General features: G+C 43.9%; 1 protein-coding gene across 33 annotated transcripts in view; it reads left to right on the top strand.

Moving 5' to 3' along the window:
- The window catches only part of PTPRD (protein tyrosine phosphatase receptor type D), a 2,362,472-nt gene that overhangs the window by 1,410,146 nt on the left and 939,670 nt on the right, over positions 1 to 12,656 (top strand). For all 33 annotated transcript variants that reach the window (XM_063914017.1, XM_063914015.1, XM_063914014.1 and 30 more), the window contains exon 8: positions 5,061 to 5,093. The gene's annotated coding sequence lies outside the window, so the exon portion shown is untranslated. The remainder of the gene's footprint in view (positions 1 to 5,060; positions 5,094 to 12,656) is intronic.

The following is a 12,656-nucleotide window of genomic DNA, read 5'->3' as shown; positions in this document are numbered from 1 at the left end:
CCAAGATTATGGCAAAGAACAGAAGAAAGGATGGACTCAACAAAGACTGGTGCCACAGAGATTTGTATTGTTCCCTGCCTATAGGTTAAACTTAACTGAGGGGGCCAGGGTGCACTGATTACAGGATAAATGTAACTGGGGTAAGAGTGGGCACTAGTTATAGGAGTAATGTAAATGACTGTAGAGAGGGGGAACTGGATATAGCAAATATGTAACTAGGGGGTAGGTCTCTGCTTATAGGATACATATATATGGGTGAGAGGAGGGTGGAGGGTGCACTGGCTATAGGATAAATGTAACTGGATGGGAGAGGTGGTACTGTCTATAGGATAAATGTACCTTGATGGGAGAGGGAGTATTGGCTATAGGATAACTATAACTGGGGGGAGAAAGCATGCTAGCTATTAGATAAATGTAACTGGAGGGGAGAGGTGGTACTGTCTATAGGATAAATGTACCTTGATGGGAGAGGGAGTATTGGCTATAGGATAACTATAACTGGGGGGAGAAAGCATGCTAGCTATTAGATAAATGTAACTGGAGGGGAGAGGTGGTACTGTCTATAGGATAAATGTACCTTGATGGGAGAGGGAGTATTGGCCATAGGATAAATATAACTGGGGGGAGAAAGCGTGCTAGCTATTAGATAAATGTAACTGGAGGGGAGAGGTGGTACTGGTTATAGGATAACATGTAGGGGAGAGGTGGTACTAGCTGTAGAGCAAATGTAAATGGAGGGTATGGGCACTGGTGATAGGATAAATGCAACTGAGTGGAAATGTGGCACTCTCTATAGGATAAATGTAAGTGAGATGTGAAGGGGTACTTGCTATAGGATAAATGTATCTGAGGGAGAGTGGGCACTAGCTAAAGAATAAATGCAACTGGGAGAAGAGGGGGCACTGGCTATAGGGCAAATGTAACTGGAGAGTAGGGCCACTGGCGATAGGATAAATGCAACTGGGGGAGAGGTGGCACTGCCTATAGGGCAAATGTAACTGGAGAGTAGGGGCACTGGCGATAGGATAAATGCACTTGGGGGAGAGGTGGCAGTGGCTATAGGATAAGTGTAACTGGGGGAGAGGGGTCACTAGCTACAGAATAAATATAACTGGGGAAAGGGGGCACTGGTGATAGGATAAATATAATGGGGAAGGAGAGGGTGCACTGGCTAAAGGAGAAATGTAACTGGGTTGCCAGAGGGTGTACTGGCTATAGAATAACTATAACTGGGTGGGAGTCAGCACACAGGCTATAGGATAAATGTAACTTTAGGGAAGGGGCATTGGCTATAACATCAATTTAACTGGGCACAGAGAGGGGGATCTCACTATAGGATAAATGTAACGGGGAGAGGGGGTGCTGGCTATAGCATAAGTGTAAATGGGGGAGAGGGGGCATTTGTTATATGATGAATTCATATTTTATTGTAAACTAGCTAAATACCCATGATTCGCTATGGAATTTAAAGAATAATGCCAATCTTTGTCAGGCTGCACCTCTGGGCTTCCCCGAATTGATGCTGTCAAAATGCTGGAGCTGAGGAGAATAATCTGCCTCCTTCTCTGCCCGGTCCCACCTTTGAAGCTGCCCTGATCAGTGCTGTAAATGCTGGGATGTCAGGCCAAGCTCCGCCCGCTGTATGTTAAATATGTTAGGCTTGCAGGCTGACTCTATGTCAAAGTGCCCTAGATCTCCTTGCTTAGCTTCAAAACTAAAGTATGCCTCTGCCCTCACCTGTGTCTCTTCCCCTACCCATCTGTGCATCTGCCCTTACCCTTAGGTGCCTCTGCTCCTACATGTATTCCTATGCCCCTACCCATCTGTGCATCTACCCCTACCCATGTGTGCCTCTGCCCCTACCCATGGGTGCTTCTGCCCCTACCCATGTGTGCCTCTATCCTTACCTGTGGATGCCTCTGCCCGTACCCATGTGTGCCCCTGCCCCTACCCATGGGTGCCTCTGCCACTACCTGTGTGTGCCTCTGCCCCTGCCCATGAGTGCCTCTGTCACTACCTGTGTTTGCCTCTATCCTTACCTGTGGGTGTCTTTGTCCCTATTCATGGGTGCCTCCACCCTTACACGTTGATGCTTCTGATCCTATCCATGTGTGCCTCTGCCCCACCCATGGGTGTCTCTGCCCTTACACGTGGGTGCCTCTGCCCTATCCATGTGTGCCTCTGTGTAAATTGCTCCAGGCATTCTAGAGTTATTCCAAAAACTATAGATTTTTACATGTCACCCGCTTCCCACCCCCACCCATAGGGGTGCTAGGGTTGTCTTACCTCAACAGTATTGCTTTCCAGATTGTAAGTCATATGTGTACCAAGTTTGGTGTAAATTGCTCCAGGCATTCCAGAGTTATGCCGGAACATACACACACACACACACACACACACACATGTCCATTTTTATATATAGATAGATAAAGGTATACATTTTATTTTGCTATTTGCATACAGCATGTCACTACTATTGCCATCACATTCAGCGATAGACAGGAATTACAATGTACGAGTAACATTAGTACAAAAAACATAATTAAGGATTCTATATGGTCTCATACCATAGTGGGTGATACTATGAGTTACTATACTGGGTGATACCAACATTTAGTGAAGCTTCTCTAGCTTATGATTTGCCTCAAGATCAATTCTGTTACCTGGAGCTGCACTGACTAAAAAACTAGGTTGCATCTAACTTCCTGCACCTGTCCTCCTCTTACAGTATATGGGCCCTCATTCCAATTTGATCGCTCGCTAGCTACTTTTAGCAGTCGTACAAATAACATAGTTGCTGCCCACAGGGAAGTGTATTTTCGCTTTGCAAGAGTGTGAATGCCTGTGCAGCCGAGCGGCAGCAAACACATTTTGCGCAGATCAAGACCAGCCCTGTAGTTACTTATTCTGTGTGATGATTGCTGCGACGAAGGTCCCGGTATTGGCGTAAGATACCCGCCCAGCAAACGCCTGGCCATGCCTGCATTTTTCCAAACACTCCCAGAAAATGGTCAATCTCCTTGCGTCCGCCAGTGCGACTGAAAGCGTCGCTAGAACCTGTGCAAAACCACAAAGCTCTTTGTACTTGTACGATGCGCCTGCGTATTGTGGTGCATATGCATGCGTAGATTAGCCCGTTCTGCCATAATCACTGCACTGCGAAAATCCGTAGCGAGCGATCAACTCGGAATGACCCCCATGATGTCATATGAACTGGTAGTTGAGAGAAGGCTAGGGCCAGCCCAGGGTGCACAAGTGCATGTCACATACTCAGTGTTTTGCTGGGTGCAGTAGTTACACAACATACGCATACCTGCATACACGCATACCTGCATACAGCGGACTCCAGATGGGAAATTCTTGCACCTTGTCTCTCATTGGAGAGTTCATTACTTTGCACACCATCTCATCACATTTGAACCCACTTACCTTTACATAACACTGCCCAAAGTCCTTGAAACAGTTGTACACAATTGCAAAACATATCAGAAACCTTTCCTTCTCACTGCAATTACTGTCACTCACTACATTTATGGACACTTATGTATAGGGGAATCTCACCTATATTGCCTTGCCTTACAGCTACGCAGCCCCTCCCCCTCCCCCCATTCAAACAAGTTTTCACTTCAAATATTTGGTGACTTTCGTTTTTGCCACAGAACAGTGGCATGACGCCATACCTCTCAGCTGTACAGGTTAAATATATTGGGATAACTTCTCATAGTGGAGGCCATCATTATTGGACTGCTCTATAGAAAACCTAAAGTAACATTCAGAAATGTTTTGTTTATTTTGTTTCCATTTCCATACCCACTTTTTTAAGTGCTCTTATATAAACTACCTAATCAAAACAATGTCCATGTATTAATTTGAATCTCAGTAAAAGGAAAAATGGTGTGCATGATCTATGCTCCATGACTGTTTTTCTCTTTCTAATCCTTGAATATCAAAATGCAGATGTTTGAAAACATTTATATCATCCTCATGTTTTGTTTGGCACTAATCAACATGATGATCACATTTTCATCTCCAATGCGTACAGAACAAGGGCAGGGAGGACTCGCATCCTCTGCATTTTTTAGTAAACATGCTTTTCTGGAAAATGAGTTGAAGCATGGCTCTGTGGTGCTTATTCCGACTTTTTCTGGGCTACTGATAAATTATGCAAGGGGATGTCTGCACGTCTCTTTTCCAATAACGTGGAAACTCTCCACTCACTACATTAACAGTCACCAGGAGAAACTGTTCCATTGTGATTTCTTCTCAGCCAGTGTACTAGATAAAATGCAGCTAATTCCAATGTATGACATAGGGCAACGGTGAAAATGCAATTTGCTGTGAAATCTTTGTTTAGCATTTACCATTAGAAGCCAAGTGTTTAGTTCCTTTGCATCTCTCCACTGGACCTTATCAGAAAACACAGTAGCTGGAGGGCAATGGCAGTACTGATCACTCAAAAGGAAACACAACAGCTGTGTTCCTGACAGCTGGACTGGCATGACGTCCATCAACAAATATCATGGATATCTAAGACTGTTCTACTCAGTAGGGGGCTCCTAAAACCTGTTATGTTAAAAAAACGAGTTTACTCTCAAGTGATAGTTTCCATGCCCCTTTTTAGATGTTATTTTAAAAAGAGGCATTTTTTTTTTGTTACGCAGGAAAATTCATTTGTAGCGCTGCGTTGGAAATAAAATGACAAAAAAATATGAAATTGTTGGATACAAACAGCTGTTTTATACAATGTAAAAGTATTCAAGCAGTACTTAACAAGTAAAAAATGGACTTGACTTAAATAATTAAAGCACATTACAATGCTACAATGAGCATGGCAATATTCAACGTGTATGAAAGTGGAGGGGTGGCTTTGTAAAATGAAATATCACGAATATGACCTTTTAAAAGCATCTGCTTACTTGGTCCAGTCAAAAGATTTTGTGGGGTGTTTTCCTTTTTGACAAAATGTTGAGGAGAGCGTATAATAATAATAAATTATGAATAATAGTATTTTATCAAATCATGCATATTTATATTCATTTTGATGTGTTGCTTTATTGCAGATCCTGTAACAGTTGCTGAGCATCGAATAATACGTAAGTCCAACACTGCTACATTTGTAAAGTAAATATGCCATGTGTTTCTTTTCAGAAACAGTATATCTTTTGTATAAAATGAGCTTATCAATGTTATGAAATGGAGTTAATGTTAATCCTGAAATTGGTTGCATATTCTATTCATGGTTTCCCTACATGTTATCTGATGTAGTTTGTGATTTACCTACTGTAGTTGCATTACTTAAAGGTCATAATCTATAGATGCAGATGGAGACATAACAAATTTATCACACTGTGTTGTTATATTTTTTATGTATAAATGAGATTAATTTATCAACTTCAGTTTACGATGCATCTTTTTATGCGGTGCATCTACTAATTTGTCACAGCCTAATGATTTTGTACAGAAACACCTAGTGGCTGCATCTCTAATCCACCGCTTTGCACAAAAAAATCGCACCATTGACACCACATCCATTGCAACATATATACAAGATTGCAGATGCGTGCTCCTTCTGGAACAACCTGTAGTTTGTGGAAACTCTGAATCTTCAAAAGTCAATCAACATCAATATCCAAATTTAAATCAACTCTTCTTTAGATTATAATCTCCCCATGTCCATTATCCTCAAACAAAGCAGAGGATGGAGATAATAGTGAAGTAAAGTTTAGCTATATTGCCAGATATTGGTGCAACTTCAGTGGAATACCAAGGTGAGGCCCACCACAGATACCAAACCCAGAACAACTTCAATAAAGTGATAAATCCACCACAAATTCAGGGTAGAGTATGTGTACCGGATTTCGTGGGGTGTCATCAGATGCCCAACCATCAGCGTTTAAGGATAGTCAGCTCTTCTTTAAACTATTATTCTCCCCTTAGCCATTTTCCTCAAACAAAGCAAAGGTTGGGGATAATAGTGCAGTACAGTTTATTGTATAAAAAAGTGAACATAAAATTAACAACAAAGGATGAGGTAATAAAAAGCGACCACTGGTGCAAAAACCATTTGCAAAACTAGGCAGTTATATAAAAAATTACATTTATTACAATATAAAGCACTAAAAACAAACCGAGTATTTATGAAGTAAAAATAAGTAATAGAAGTACCATACATTAAAAAAACATATATAAAAAATGCATGGAAAGGCTAGAAAGCATAAAAGGGGTACATAGGACATAAAAATATGTGAGAATTAAAAAAATCAAAAAACAATTAAAAAGAGAGGAGTGAAGTATCTTAACTTAGTCACTGAGGTTAGATCAAGGCAGCACCCAACGCGTTTCGTCCTGTCTGGACTTCATCAAGGAGTGATTTGAGACTGGAGACAGATCCTATATATATACTCATCCTAAGGGGGAAGTGGTGGCTACATCACTTCCTGTAATTAATTATTTAAAGTGATCATAAAACACCAAAGTACCAGTATAATGAATCTCTATTGTGGCTACATTAATAGAAACATCAGATGTTTAAAACTTAGTCTAAAACGAGCAGTACAACGAGTTGAAAACACAGATATAACACGGAGCCACGGACTTCCTGTCCGGACAGTCCGTGACATCATATCCGCCCCACATCCGGAATCCTTTCTCCCGAAGTGCACATGCGTCCGCTCCGTGTGGCGGACCATGCTCCCGTCACTAGAGGGTGTCTTCGATGCGGCGGACTGATTTCCCCATTGTCTATGTTAGTAGTAGTGTGAACGGAGTCCTCCGGCGGCCATTTTGTGTTGGTAAAAAGGTCCTCTGTATTCTGTATTCACGGCGGCCATGTTTTTGGAGTGCAGATATGCCCGATGGCTGTTTCTCATTGTTGTTATTATTTAGATCCTTTCCCAAAGCTATGTCCAGCTCCATAATCAGTTTACATATGTGAAAATATACAAAAGAGAGAGTGGGGTCAGGGTCATATTAGCGTAGCTTGCATATAGTTTAAAGGTTCATCAGATGCATTAAATCATAGCTTCTAAATGTACATCAGGTGCATTACACCTTAACTTCTCTATGTTGTAGCAACACGAAATTAAAGATCGATATCGCAACATTGATGATGTATATTATTTTATATATGTGGGCTACTTCTTCGTGCAAAATTGCAGTAATTACTACAGGAAGATGAGAGAAAGAGAAGGGGACAGTGGAGAAGATTCAGAACCAAGGTTAATAATCCTTAATGTGATCTTGAGATGCATATATTATAAAGATTTTGGTGAGAGGGTAACAGACACTTGAAGGGAGGATTAGCGTAAAATATCAAGGTTAAATGGCAGTAGTGTATATACTAGAGATGAGCGCCTGAAATTTTTCGGGTTTTGTGTTTTGGTTTTGGGTTCGGTTCCGCGGCCGTGTTTTGGGTTCGAACGCGTTTTGGCAAAACCTCACCGAATTTTTTTTGTCGGATTCGGGTGTGTTTTGGATTCGGGTGTTTTTTTCCAAAAACACTAAAAAACAGCTTAAATCATAGAATTTGGGGGTCATTTTGATCCCAAAGTATTATTAACCTCAAAAACTATAATTTACACTCATTTTCAGTCTATTCTGAATACCTCACACCTCACAATATTATTTTTAGTCCTAAAATTTGCACCGAGGTCGCTGTGTGAGTAAGATAAGCGACCCTAGTGGCCGACACAAACACCGGGCCCATCTAGGAGTGGCACTGCAGTGTCACGCAGGATGTCCCTTCCAAAAAACCCTCCCCAAACAGCACATGACGCAAAGAAAAAAAGAGGCGCAATGAGGTAGCTGTGTGAGTAAGATTAGCGACCCTAGTGGCCGACACAAACACCGGGCCCATCTAGGAGTGGCACTGCAGTGTCACGCAGGATGTCCCTTCCAAAAAACCCTCCCCAAACAGCACATGACGCAAAGAAAAAAAGAGGCGCAATGAGGTAGCTGTGTGAGTAAGATTAGCGACCCTAGTGGCCGACACAAACACCGGGCCCATCTAGGAGTGGCACTGCAGTGTCACGCAGGATGTCCCTTCCAAAAAACCCTCCCCAATCAGCACATGATGCAAAGAAAAGAAAAAAGAGGTGCAAGATGGAATTATCCTTGGGCCCTCCCACCCACCCTTATGTTGTATAAACAAAACAGGACATGCACACTTTAACCAACCCATCATTTCAGTGACAGGGTCTGCCACACGACTGTGACTGATATGACGGGTTGGTTTGGACCCCCCCCAAAAAAGAAGCAATTAATCTCTCCTTGCACAAACTGGCTCTACAGAGGCAAGATGTCCACCTCATCTTCACCCTCCGATATATCACCGTGTACATCCCCCTCCTCACAGATTATCAATTCGTCCCCACTGGAATCCACCATCTCAGCTCCCTGTGTACTTTGTGGAGGCAATTGCTGCTGGTCAATGTCTCCGCGGAGGAATTGATTATAATTCATTTTAATGAACATCATCTTCTCCACATTTTCTGGATGTAACCTCGTACGCCGATTGCTGACAAGGTGAGCGGCGGCACTAAACACTCTTTCGGAGTACACACTTGTGGGAGGGCAACTTAGGTAGAATAAAGCCAGTTTGTGCAAGGGCCTCCAAATTGCCTCTTTTTCCTGCCAGTATAAGTACGGACTGTGTGACGTGCCTACTTGGATGCGGTCACTCATATAATCCTCCACCATTCTATCAATGTTGAGAGAATCATATGCAGTGACAGTAGACGACATGTCCGTAATCGTTGTCAGGTCCTTCAGTCCGGACCAGATGTCAGCATCAGCAGTCGCTCCAGACTGCCCTGCATCACCGCCAGCGGGTGGGCTCGGAATTCTGAGCCTTTTCCTCGCACCCCCAGTTGCGGGAGAATGTGAAGGAGGAGATGTTGACAGGTCGCGTTCCGCTTGACTTGACAATTTTGTCACCAGCAGGTCTTTCAACCCCAGCAGACCTGTGTCTGCCGGAAAGAGAGATCCAAGGTAGGCTTTAAATCTAGGATCGAGCACGGTGGCCAAAATGTAGTGCTCTGATTTCAACAGATTGACCACCCGTGAATCCTTGTTAAGCGAATTAAGGGCTGCATCCACAAGTTCCACATGCCTAGCGGAATCGCTCCGTGTTAGCTCCTCCTTCAATGCCTCCAGCTTCTTCTGCAAAAGCCTGATGAGGGGAATGACCTGACTCAGGCTGGCAGTGTCTGAACTGACTTCACGTGTGGCAAGTTCAAAGGGCATCAGAACCTTGCACAACGTTGAAATCATTCTCCACTGCACTTGAGACAGGTGCATTCCACCTACTATATCGTGCTCAATTGTATAGGCTTGAATGGCCTTTTGCTGCTCCTCCAACCTCTGAAGCATATAGAGGGTTGAATTCCACCTCGTTACCACTTCTTGCTTCAGATGATGGCAGGGCAGGTTCAGTAGTTTTTGGTGGTGCTCCAGTTTTCTGTACGTGGTGCCTGTACGCCGAAAGTGTCCCGCAATTCTTCTGGCCACCGACAGCATCTCTTGCACGCCCCTGTCGTTTTTTAAAAAATTCTGCACCACCAAATTCAAGGTATGTGCAAAACATGGGACGTGCTGGAATTGGCCCAGATTTAATGCACACACAATATTGCTGGCGTTGTCCGATGCCACAAATCCACAGGAGAGTCCAATTGGGGTAAGCCATTCCGCGATGATCTTCCTCAGTTGCCGTAAGAGGTTTTCAGCTGTGTGCGTATTCTGGAAAGCGGTGATACAAAGCGTAGCCTGCCTAGGAAAGAGTTGGCGTTTGCGAGATGCTGCTACTGGTGCCGCCGCTGCTGTTCTTGCGGCGGGAGTCCATACATCTACCCTGTGGGCTGTCACAGTCATATAGTCCTGACCCTGCCCTGCTCCACTTGTCCACATGTCCGTGGTTAAGTGGACATTGGGTACAGCTGCATTTTTTAGGACACTGGTGACTCTTTTTCTGAGGTCTGTGTACATTTTCGGTATCGCCTGCCTAGAGAAATGGAACCTAGATGGTATTTGGTACCGGGGACACAGTACCTCCAACAAGTCTCTAGTTGGCTCTGCAGTAATGATGGATACCGGAACCACGTTTCTCACCACCCAGGATGCCAAGGCCTCAGTTATCCGCTTTGCAGTAGGATGACTGCTGTGATATTTCATCTTCCTCGCAAAGGACTGTTGAACAGTCAATTGCTTACTGGAAGTAGTACAAGTGGGCTTACGACTTCCCCTCTGGGATGACCATCGACTCCCAGCGGCAACAACAGCAGCGCCAGCAGCAGTAGGCGTTACACGCAAGGATGCATCGGAGGAATCCCAGGCAGGAGAGGACTCGTCAGACTTGCCAGTGACATGGCCTGCAGGACTATTGGCATTCCTGGGGAAGGAGGAAATTGACACTGAGGGAGTTGGTGGGGTGGTTTGCGTGAGCTTGGTTACAAGAGGAAGGGATTTACTGGTCAGTGGACTGCTTCCGCTGTCACCCAAAGTTTTTGAACTTGTCACTGACTTATTATGAATGCGCTGCAGGTGACGTATAAGGGAGGATGTTCCGAGGTGGTTAACGTCCTTACCCCTACTTATTACAGCTTGACAAAGGGAACACACGGCTTGACACCTGTTGTCCGCATTTCTGGTGAAATACCTCCACACCGAAGAGCTGATTTTATTGGTATTTTCACCTGGCATGTCAACGGCCATATTCCTCCCACGGACAACAGGTGTCTCCCCGGGTGCCTGACTTAAACAAACCACCTCACCATCAGAATCCTCCTGGTCAATTTCCTCCCCAGCGCCAGCAACACCCATATCCTCCTCATCCTGGTGTACTTCAACACTGACATCTTCAATCTGACTATCAGGAACTGGACTGCGGGTGCTCCTTCCAGCACTTGCAGGGGGCATGCAAATAGTGGAAGGCGCATGCTCTTCACGTCCAGTGTTGGGAAGGTCAGGCATCGCAAACGACACAATTGGACTCTCCTTGTGGATTTGGGATTTCAAAGAACGCACAGTTCTTTGCGGTGCTTTTGCCAGCTTGAGTCTTTTCAGTTTTCTAGCGAGAGGCTGAGTGCTTCCATCCTCATGTGAAGCTGAACCACTAGCCATGAACATAGGCCAGGGCCTCAGCCGTTCCTTGCCACTCCGTGTGGTAAATGGCATATTGGCAAGTTTACGCTTCTCCTCCGACAATTTTATTTTAGGTTTTGGAGTCCTTTTTTTTCTGATATTTGGTGTTTTGGATTTGACATGCTCTGTACTATGACATTGGGCATCGGCCTTGGCAGACGACGTTGCTGGCATTTCATCGTCTCGGCCATGACTAGTGGCAGCAGCTTCAGCACGAGGTGGAAGTGGATCTTGATCTTTCCCTAATTTTGGAACCTCAACTTTTTTGTTCTCCATATTTTATAGGCAGAACTAAAAGGCACCTCAGGTAAACAATGGAGATGGATGGATTGGATACTAGTATACAATTATGGACGGACTGCCACGGTTAGGTGGTATAAAAAAACCACGGTTAGGTGGTATATATTATAATAATAATACAATTATGGATGGACGGACTGCCTGCCGACTGCCGACACAGAGGTAGCCACAGCCGTGAACTACCGCACTGTACACTGGTTGATAAAGAGATAGTAGTATACTCGTAACAACTAGTATGACACTATGACGACGGTATAAAGAATGAAAAAAAAACCACGGTTAGGTGGTATATATTATAATAATAATACAATTATGGATGGACGGACTGCCTGCCGACTGCCGACACAGAGGTAGCCACAGCCGTGAACTACCGCACTGTACACTGGTTGATAAAGAGATAGTAGTATACTCGTAACAACTAGTATGACACTATGACGACGGTATAAAGAATGAAAAAAAAACCACGGTTAGGTGGTATATATTATAATAATAATACAATTATGGATGGACGGACTGCCTGCCGACTGCCGACACAGAGGTAGCCACAGCCGTGAACTACCGCACTGTACACTGGTTGATAAAGAGATAGTAGTATACTCGTAACAACTAGTATGACACTATGACGACGGTATAAAGAATGAAAAAAAAACCACGGTTAGGTGGTATATATTATAATAATAATACAATTATGGATGGACGGACTGCCTGCCGACTGCCGACACAGAGGTAGCCACAGCCGTGAACTACCGCACTGTACACTGGTTGATAAAGAGATAGTAGTATACTCGTAACAACTAGTATGACACTATGACGACGGTATAAAGAATGAAAAAAAAACCACGGTTAGGTGGTATATATTATAATAATAATACAATTATGGATGGACGGACTGCCTGCCGACTGCCGACACAGAGGTAGCCACAGCCGTGAACTACCGCACTGTACACTGGTTGATAAAGAGATAGTAGTATACTCGTAACAACTAGTATGACACTATGACGACGGTATAAAGAATGAAAAAAAAACCACGGTTAGGTGGTATATATTATAATAATAATACAATTATGGATGGACGGACTGCCTGCCGACTGCCGACACAGAGGTAGCCACAGCCGTGAACTACCGCACTGTACACTGGTTGATAAAGAGATAGTAGTATACTCGTAACAACTAGTATGACACTATGACGACGGTATAAAGAAAGAAAAAAAAATACCACG

The sequence above is a fragment of the Pseudophryne corroboree genome, chromosome 1, assembly GCF_028390025.1.
Source record: "Pseudophryne corroboree isolate aPseCor3 chromosome 1, aPseCor3.hap2, whole genome shotgun sequence".
NCBI classification, from domain to species: domain Eukaryota; kingdom Metazoa; phylum Chordata; class Amphibia; order Anura; family Myobatrachidae; genus Pseudophryne; species Pseudophryne corroboree.
The sequence above is the reverse complement of the archived record's forward strand: the minus strand, read 5'-3'. Positions and strand labels throughout refer to the sequence as shown.